Source organism: Garra rufa, chromosome 23, assembly GCF_049309525.1.
Source record: "Garra rufa chromosome 23, GarRuf1.0, whole genome shotgun sequence".
NCBI classification, from domain to species: Eukaryota; Metazoa; Chordata; class Actinopteri; order Cypriniformes; family Cyprinidae; genus Garra; species Garra rufa.
The window spans coordinates 536186-544654 of NC_133383.1; the positions used below are offsets into that span (position 1 = coordinate 536186).

General features: G+C 35.9%; 1 long non-coding RNA gene across 1 annotated transcript; it reads left to right on the top strand.

Moving 5' to 3' along the window:
• The first annotated feature begins 3760 nt into the window (after positions 1-3760).
• On the top strand, positions 3761-7239 carry LOC141298731 (uncharacterized). Its single transcript, XR_012341632.1, has 2 exons — positions 3761-4042; positions 6365-7239. It is a non-coding gene; the product is annotated as an uncharacterized lncRNA (long non-coding RNA).
• Positions 7240-8469: the final 1230 nt, after the last annotated feature.

Below are 8469 nucleotides of genomic sequence, written 5' to 3' on the forward strand. Positions count from 1 at the left end.
GTGTGTGTGTGTGTGTGTGTGTGTGTGTGTGTGTGTGTGTCTATATGAGTGTGTGTGTGTGTGTGTGTGTGTGTGTGTGTCTATATGAGTGTGTGTGTGTGTGTGTGTGTGTGTGTGTGTGTGTGTGTGTGAGAGTCGGGTGGGTGAGAGATCCAGACAGCGATGAGGACGGGTCCGGCGGGCGGGTGGGTGGTGTAATATCAGTCTGGCGGACAAACAAACACGACTGGAATGATTTGTTTAGATCCTGTGAGATCGGCTGTGTCTGATTTGTTTGGTCTGTCTGAGCTCCAGCCTGTTTCCATCTGCTGCTAATTTCACCCAGAATTCCTTTGATTTCACTTCAGGGCTTTGATACGCAGAAGAAATGCCGTTAGTAATGCTGATGTAATCATGTCCTGTGCGTGTTTGTACTAAACCATGTTTCAGGGACAAATCTGAACTAGGGGTGTGCGTTATGACGATTAAAATGTCTCCATGATCTGCTTTTGAAAAAATATTGTAGTATCGTGCTACAGCATGCCTCCGTCTCAATATAGTGTACAACACAACATAGACTCACAGGACACTGAACTTAATCACAATCACAAAAAGAACATTATTTGCATCTGCTTTAAAGCCTTGCTGGTTAAAGAACATCACGCTGTTCTGTCATTGCGCTTCTAAAAGCCAGTCAAACAGCACTTGATTACTGGACTGAGCTATCTCTCGCATTTGATTGGCTAATACTGTCAAAACAGACAAGGATTACATATAAACACCAATAAAGTTGGTTATGTCTAAAGTGAAAATAAACAGTTGAGAGAAAAAACTAATGTGCATCTGTATAGTAGGTACGTTGGCTCTTAAAGCGACAGAACTTGTAAAAGGCCTCCAAAGGCAAAGCGCAGTAACTACACATTTGGTCAAAATGGGCTTTGTGACCAACATTTTGTCTTGTGGCAAAGTCTCCTGGTTCACTTTTTTCCTGTTTCAGAGAAACGAGAGTGTCAAAATTTTAAAGGCATTTTTCTCAGTTTCAGTGTTGGCGTAGTTACTGCACTTTGCCTTTGTAGGGCAGTAAACATACTGCTGATTGTCATTATAGGGACAGTTCACCAAAAAAATCACTTGCACGTTGTCCCAAACCTCTATTCATTGTTTTTCTTTTGCTAAACACAAAAGAATATATTTTGAAGAATGTGATAACAGTAGCTGATCCCCACTGACTTTGATAGTGGGAAAAAAATAAATCAAATACTATGGAAGTAACTGGGGACCAGCAACTGCTTATATAAAAATATGTTTTAATGTTCAACATGTTTTATGTAAAAAAAAAAAAAAAAATTGTAATTTGTATTTGTAACTTGTAGTAAATGACAAAGATTTTTATCTTGGCCCAATTTGGCCTAAACGTCTGCCATTCTTTTAATTTTGTATTTTGTTATCTTGTAAGGCTTTGAAAAAGAAAAACAGTCTTAGCAGTACAGCCAAACTAATTTCCCTATCAATTCTGAATTTATATCTCAATTCACAACTTTTATCTCATAATTCTGAGCTTATACATAAATAAAGCGATGCCATAGAAGAACCATTTTTGGTTCCACAAAGAACCATTCAGTCAAAGGTTTTTTAAAGAACCATCTTTTTCTAACCTTTTTATAATCTGAAGAACCTTCTTTTACCACAAACTACCTTTTGTGAAACAGAAAGGTTCTTCAGATGTTTAAGGTTCTTTATGGAACCATTTAGACAAGAAAGTTTCTTCTATGGCATTGTGAAGCACCTTTTTTTTTTTTTTTAATGCATCTTAATTAAATTTTTTTTACCTCATAATCCTGAGTTTATATCTCAATTCAAAATTTTTATCTCAGAAATCTGTTTCAGAATTAAAAAATGTTACCTCATAATTACCTCATAAGAGTTTCTAATCTCTCAATTCTGAATTAATCTCTCACAATACTGAGTTTATAACTCAATTCTATTTTTTCCCTTCATAATTCTGAGTTTATATCTCACAATTCAGATTTCTGTCTTAATTTTGAATTTATATCATACAATTCTGAGTTTATAGCTCAATTCTAAATTTTTATCTCAGAAATCTCAGTTTATGTCATAATTAAAAAAATTTACCTCATAATTTTTTATCTCGCAATTCAGATTTTTTTCGATCAATGAATCTCTCACAAAAGTTTTGAATTGAGTTATCAACTCAGTATTGTGAGAGATTCAGGAAAAAAGTATGAATTGCGACATAACTCAAAATTATGAGGTAATTTTTTTTAATTATGAATTATTTCTTGGGAATTGAGATATAAACTCAGAATTGTGAGATATAAATTCACAATTAAGAGGAAAAAGTCAGAATTGCTAAATATAAACTATGAGATAAAAGTTTTGAATTGAGTTATCAACTCAGTATTATCTCATAATCCTGAGTTTATATCTCGCAATTCAGATTTCTCTCTTAATTTTCAATTTATATCATACAATTCTGAGTTTATATCTCAATTCTAAATTTTTATCTCAGAAATCTCAATTTATATGTCATAATTCAAAAATGTTACCTCATAATTTTGAGTTTTTATTTCTCAATTCTGAATTAATCTCTCACAATACTGAGATTATAACTCAATTCTATTTTTTTACCTCATAATCCTGAGTTTATATCTCACAATTCTGAGTTTATAGCTCAATTCTAAATTTTTATCTCAGAAATCTCAGTTTATGTCATAATTTAAAAAAAATTACCTCATAATTTTTTATCTCGCAATTCAGATTTTTTTTTCGATCAATTCAGAATTTTTGTCACAATTCTGAATGAATCTCTCACAAAAGTTTTGAATTGAGTTATCAACTCAGTATTGTGAGAGATTCATTCAGGAAAAAAAGTGCGACATAACTCAAAATTATGAGGTAAAATTTTTTAATTCTGAATTATTTCTTGGGAATTGAGATATAAACTCAGAATTGTGAGATATAAATTCAGAATTAAGAGAAAGAGTCAGAATTGCTAAATATAAACTGTGAGATAAAAGTTTTGAATTGAGTTATCAACTCAGTATTATCTCATAATCCTGAGTTTATATCTCGCAATTCTGACTTTTACTCTTAATTCTGAATGAATCTCGCACAAAAGTTTTGAATTGAGTTCAGTATCAACTCAGTATTGGGAGAGACTCATTCAGAAAAGAAAAGGCAGAATTGCGAGATATAAACTCGAAATTATAAGGTAAAATTTTTGAATTATGACATATAAATTGAGATTTCCGAGATAAAAATTAAGAATTGCGATATAAACTCAGAATTAAGAGAAAAAGGCAGAATTGCGAGATATAAACTCAGGATTATGAGATAAAAGTTTTGAATTGAGTTATCAACTTGGTATTATCTCATAATCCTGAGTTTATCTCTCGCAATTCTGACTTTTTCTTTCAATTCTGAGTTTATATCTCAATTTTTTTATTTATTTATTTATATCTCAACTTGCAATAAAATCGTGAATCGTGATATGATATTTTTGCCATATCGCCCTAGTTTGGACCCAAAAGTGAGGTAAACATTCCAGTGAATGTATCTTGATTTAAGGCTGTTCAGACTAGAAAACAAAACAGAAAGAGATCATGGTTTCTATCAGTGTCAGTGTTAGCGAGTGGGTCACGCCTGATCAGATCTGTGTTGAATCTGAGGCCTTCTGAAGGTCTGGATGTGGATTCTGCAGGATCACACGATTGCGCTGCTTTGTCACGTTAAAGGAAACACTGTAAGCAGATGAGCGGATATCTGAGCCAGACGATTAAAGCGGAATGAAAAGAGCGAGAGTTCAGCGAGTCTTTCATAGCCGCCCAGAGGCCAACAAACACGCTTCGCACACAAACGCATCAGAGACGCTCCTCGCGGCGGCTTCTTTCCAGGACTCCAGTCTTTTGTGCTTGTGCTTCACCCTGCAGCCCTGAAACTGGAATTCTGTAAACATGAACAAAGAGCTGCGCTCGGCTTACTCAACACCCGTTGGCTTATATAAGACTGGACCCGCCGACGGCCGCCGCTCTCATGTTTGTTGGTGAGTCTGTTTTCAGTTGTCAAGTGTTTTTGTGAGAATGGATCGGATCTGATTCATTCTGAATGATTGATCAGAGAGTGATTGATTGTGAGCCATTGATGTGGTTTTGATGGTGAAACGGCACCAAATCTCAGGTGGTTTTCAGAAAGTACCTCGGTTTTTAATGTCGTTTGCAGCTCAATTTCATAAAGGAACATCCGGGTCCGGGTTTTCAGTCTTTCCCGTTCCCTTATCCCTGGAGAGAGAAACTCCACTCCCAATGTTCCTGGAGAGAAAGAACAGAGCAGGAAAGAAATCCATCACACACACACACACACACACACACACTCATATAGACACACACACACACACACACACACACACACACACCACATCCATATGAACTCTCAAACACACACACACACACACACACACACACACACACACACACACACACACACACACACACACACACGAACTCTCAAACACACACACACACACACACACACACACGCACGCACGCACGCACGCACGCACACACGCACACACACACACACACACACACACACACACACACATATATGAACAGATTTCCCCCATATGGGTTTGAAAAACACCTAATATTCAGCACTGACACTATCAGAGAACTAAACTTGAACTGAAGAGATCTGAGTAATGACACTATTGTCTACTTTACAGAAACTGACTTCAAAATTGATGAATTTTGCAACATTAATACTGGCATTTCCCTGTTTATCACTGAAGCTGCTTTGGAAAACCAATGGAAAAAATAAACAATTTTGACTTTTATCTCGCAATTCTGACCTTTTCCCTCTCAATTCTGAATTTATATCGCAATTTTTAATTTATATCTCATAATTCTGAGTTTATATCTCAATTCTAACAAATTATTTCATAATTCTCAGAATTATGAGGTGAACATTTTGAATTATGAGATATAAACTGAGTTTATATCTTAGAATTCTGAGATATTAATTCAGAATTAAGAAAAAAAGTCAAAATTGGTGTTGCCGACTTTACACTTTATTTTGTAAAAATTGCAAGAATAAAATTCAGTTTATATCTCATAATTCAATTTTTTTACCTCATAATTCTGAGAATTATGAAATAAAATTTTTGAATTGAGATATAAACTCAGAATCGTGAGATATAAATTTAGAATTGAGAGGAAAAAGTCAGAATTATGAGCAAAAAATAGAATTGATATAAACTCAGAATTTTGAGATATTAATTCAGAATTAAGAGAAAAAGTCAGAATTGAGAGTTTATATCAATTCTATTTTTTTGCTCTTTTTCCTCAATTCTAAATTTTTTCTCACAATTCTGAGTTTATATCTCAATTTTTAAATTTTATTTCATAATTCTCAATTCATATCTTATAATTCAAAATTTTTACCTCATAATTTTGTTTATATCTTTCAATTCTGACTTTTTCCTCTAAATTCTAAATTAATATCTCAAAATTCTGAGTTTATATCTCAATTCTAAATTTTTACTAATTTTTACTATCTCAAAACTATGAGGTAAAAATGTAGAATTCTGAGTTTATATCTAGCAATTCTGATAAAAAAAAATCTAAATTCTTTATCCAAAATCAACATTTTTATCTCATAATTCTGAGTGTATATTAATTATATATTTTTTCATAATTCTGAGTTTATATCCATTCTAATTTTTTTCATAATTCTGAGTTTATGCCTTATAAACTCAGAATTACTAGAAAAAAATATAATTGAGACAAACTCAGAATTTTATCTTATAATTTTACATTTATATCTCAAATCTAATTTTTTACCTCATAATTGTGAGTTTATACAGTATATCAATTCTAAATTTTAGTCATATGATTCTAAACTTATTTCTCAGTTCTGAGTTCATACATCAAAATTTTGACTTTTTCTCACAATTTTTGTATCTTGCAATTCACTTTTCTCTCAGAACCTCAGTGAAAAAACAAGCCTCCATAACATTATGCATCGTATAAAGTGCTATATAAACCAAATGTGACTTGAAAATCAGTTTCTGATGCCGCTTGTCCAGTCAAACTGTTATAATGAAAGTTAGCTCACAATGTCTGCTATATCACCTCAGGCCAGCAATTATTCCGTGATTCAGTGTCATTATTCATCATTTTAAACTGAGCCATCAGTTTCCGCTCATGTTTTGCTTCAGACGCTAAACTTTTCGTTCTGAATCGCCAGTGACGTCTCTTTCCACCGCGCCTGGCCTTTATCAGAACACGTAATTCTCCAGAAGAGTCTGATAGTGAGGGCATTAAAGAGCTTGATTCTCAGTATCAGTCAAAGCTTTTTCTTTTATCAGGTGTTGAGCATTTCCAAAACCACCACGGGGCAAATTCACATGAGCCTCCTCACCAAGGGCCCCTGGAGCTCCAGCACAACTGGTGTCAATTAGCAGACTTTCGTCGGACTCTCCTCACATGACGAACAAACCTCCAGCAGCTCCAGACGACACCGACTGTTTGCACAGGTGGTCCTCACTAACTAACCTTCACTCACCCACTGACCGCTCGCTTTCAGGGCGTTTCGTCGGCACGGGTGAGTGAAAGCTGAGAGCGTTTACTGTAACAAACTCAGATTCCTTTGCATGTTGTAAAGCGACAACAAAAGCTTTTCTGTAGATCTGCCAGAGGAGCTGTTTCTCATGACCTCCTCCAGTCCCTGATGAGTTCATGACGTTCCTGAGATGCTCCTCCAGAGACACACAGATAGAGAGACAGACGTATGTACGGGGTTTAATTACACATGTGGGAATCACTGATAGCGGCTCTCAAACACACATTCCCATATATGGCTGTTCACTCGCCGTCATGAGAAGATCTGCTCCTCTCGTATCTTTGAGAACATACAGTGCTGATGCATTTCCAGCAAAGATGAACCCAGAGGATGCGTGATAATGAGACTTTTGTGCTTCCTTCCCTTTTCCAGTGGAATCTGAACAGTCGAAATGCATTCAGACCTAAGGTGATATAAAGCAGAAACATATTAAGACTAAACGTTAAGTTAACATGCACTGTGAACTAATTTTAATGCACCAACAATAACACTATAATGACAAAGGAGACCTTGTTGCAAAGTTTTATTTGACCTTCTAACTCTAGCACCCTCTATTCTAATTCTAGTCTTAAAAAAAACTTGCCCTTTTAGAATTATTCTCTATTAGTTTACTTCCTGCTTGTTTTCTTTAAAAAACAACAGCAACTAACTAACTAATACTAGCTTCTCTGTTCTTGTTGTATTCTCTCTATCTATTGTTAGGCCTTTAACACTAACTTGCTTTTTTCTTTTTCTTTTCTTTTCTTTTCTTTTCTTTTCTTTTCATTTATTATATAATAAAAATACATTGATACATGAACACTTGCATGCTGTTGCTCTTTTGTTGTGTTTGTTTGCCACCACTGTCCTCTTTTGTAAGTCGCTTTGGATAAAAGCGTCTGCTAAATGACTAAATGTACATGTGAAGTGTTTCTAGTTTACAGTGTTTTCCTCAGGACTGCGGTGTCAGTGTAATGAACAGACGGGAGGCACAGGAAGTTCCTGCAGTAAATCTGTAAATTGTAAGCAGACGTGGGGCTTCATGAGCTGGACGTGAGTCACGCCGGCTCTTTGTGAGTAAGACACGAGCTCAGTCTCACTTTCTGGAGGTCAGATGGGTCACGGATGAAGCACTTTCCTCTTTCTGAAGAACAGCACTGGATTGTGAGAGCGCTGTGATTTCAGCATGATGAAGCGGCTCCAGGGGTCACGGACAGTGTCAGCTCATCTACGACTCCTCCTGTCTGTCTGCAAACATCACAGAGTTCATTAGTTCATCCACAGATTTAACATCTTCTAAAGAAACATGAATGCCGTTATCATTCTCGACTCGCGTCGTGGGGTTACCAGTGTTCATTAGTGCTTGTTCTATATTGTGAAGGGTATTTCTATGTGCTTTCCAGGGTCCTTCTATAATTGTCAGGGTGTTTCCATGATTTTCACAGGCTTGTTATGTGGTTGCCAAGGTGTTGTTATGGTTATCTGGTTTTTTTTGAGTGTTGCCATGTGGCTGCCAGGGTTTTTCTATGGTTAACAGGGTGCTGTTATTGTTCCCTGGGTGTTTCTATGGTTTTCTCAGTGTTAATATGGTTACCTGACTGTTGTTATGTGATTGCCAGGGTGCTGTTAATGTTACCAGGGTGTTGCTATGGTTACCAGGATGTTGTTAAGGTTGCCAGGATCTCGTTATGGCTGCCAGGGTGTTGTTAATGTTACCAGGGTGTTGCTATGGTTACCAGGATTTTGTTAAGGTTGCCAGGATCTCGTTATAGTTGCCAGGGTGTTGTTTTGTGTTGGCTAGGGTGTTATTGTGGCTCCCAGGGTGTTTCTAAGGTTACCATGATATTGTTATGGTTGCCAGGGTGTTGCTAT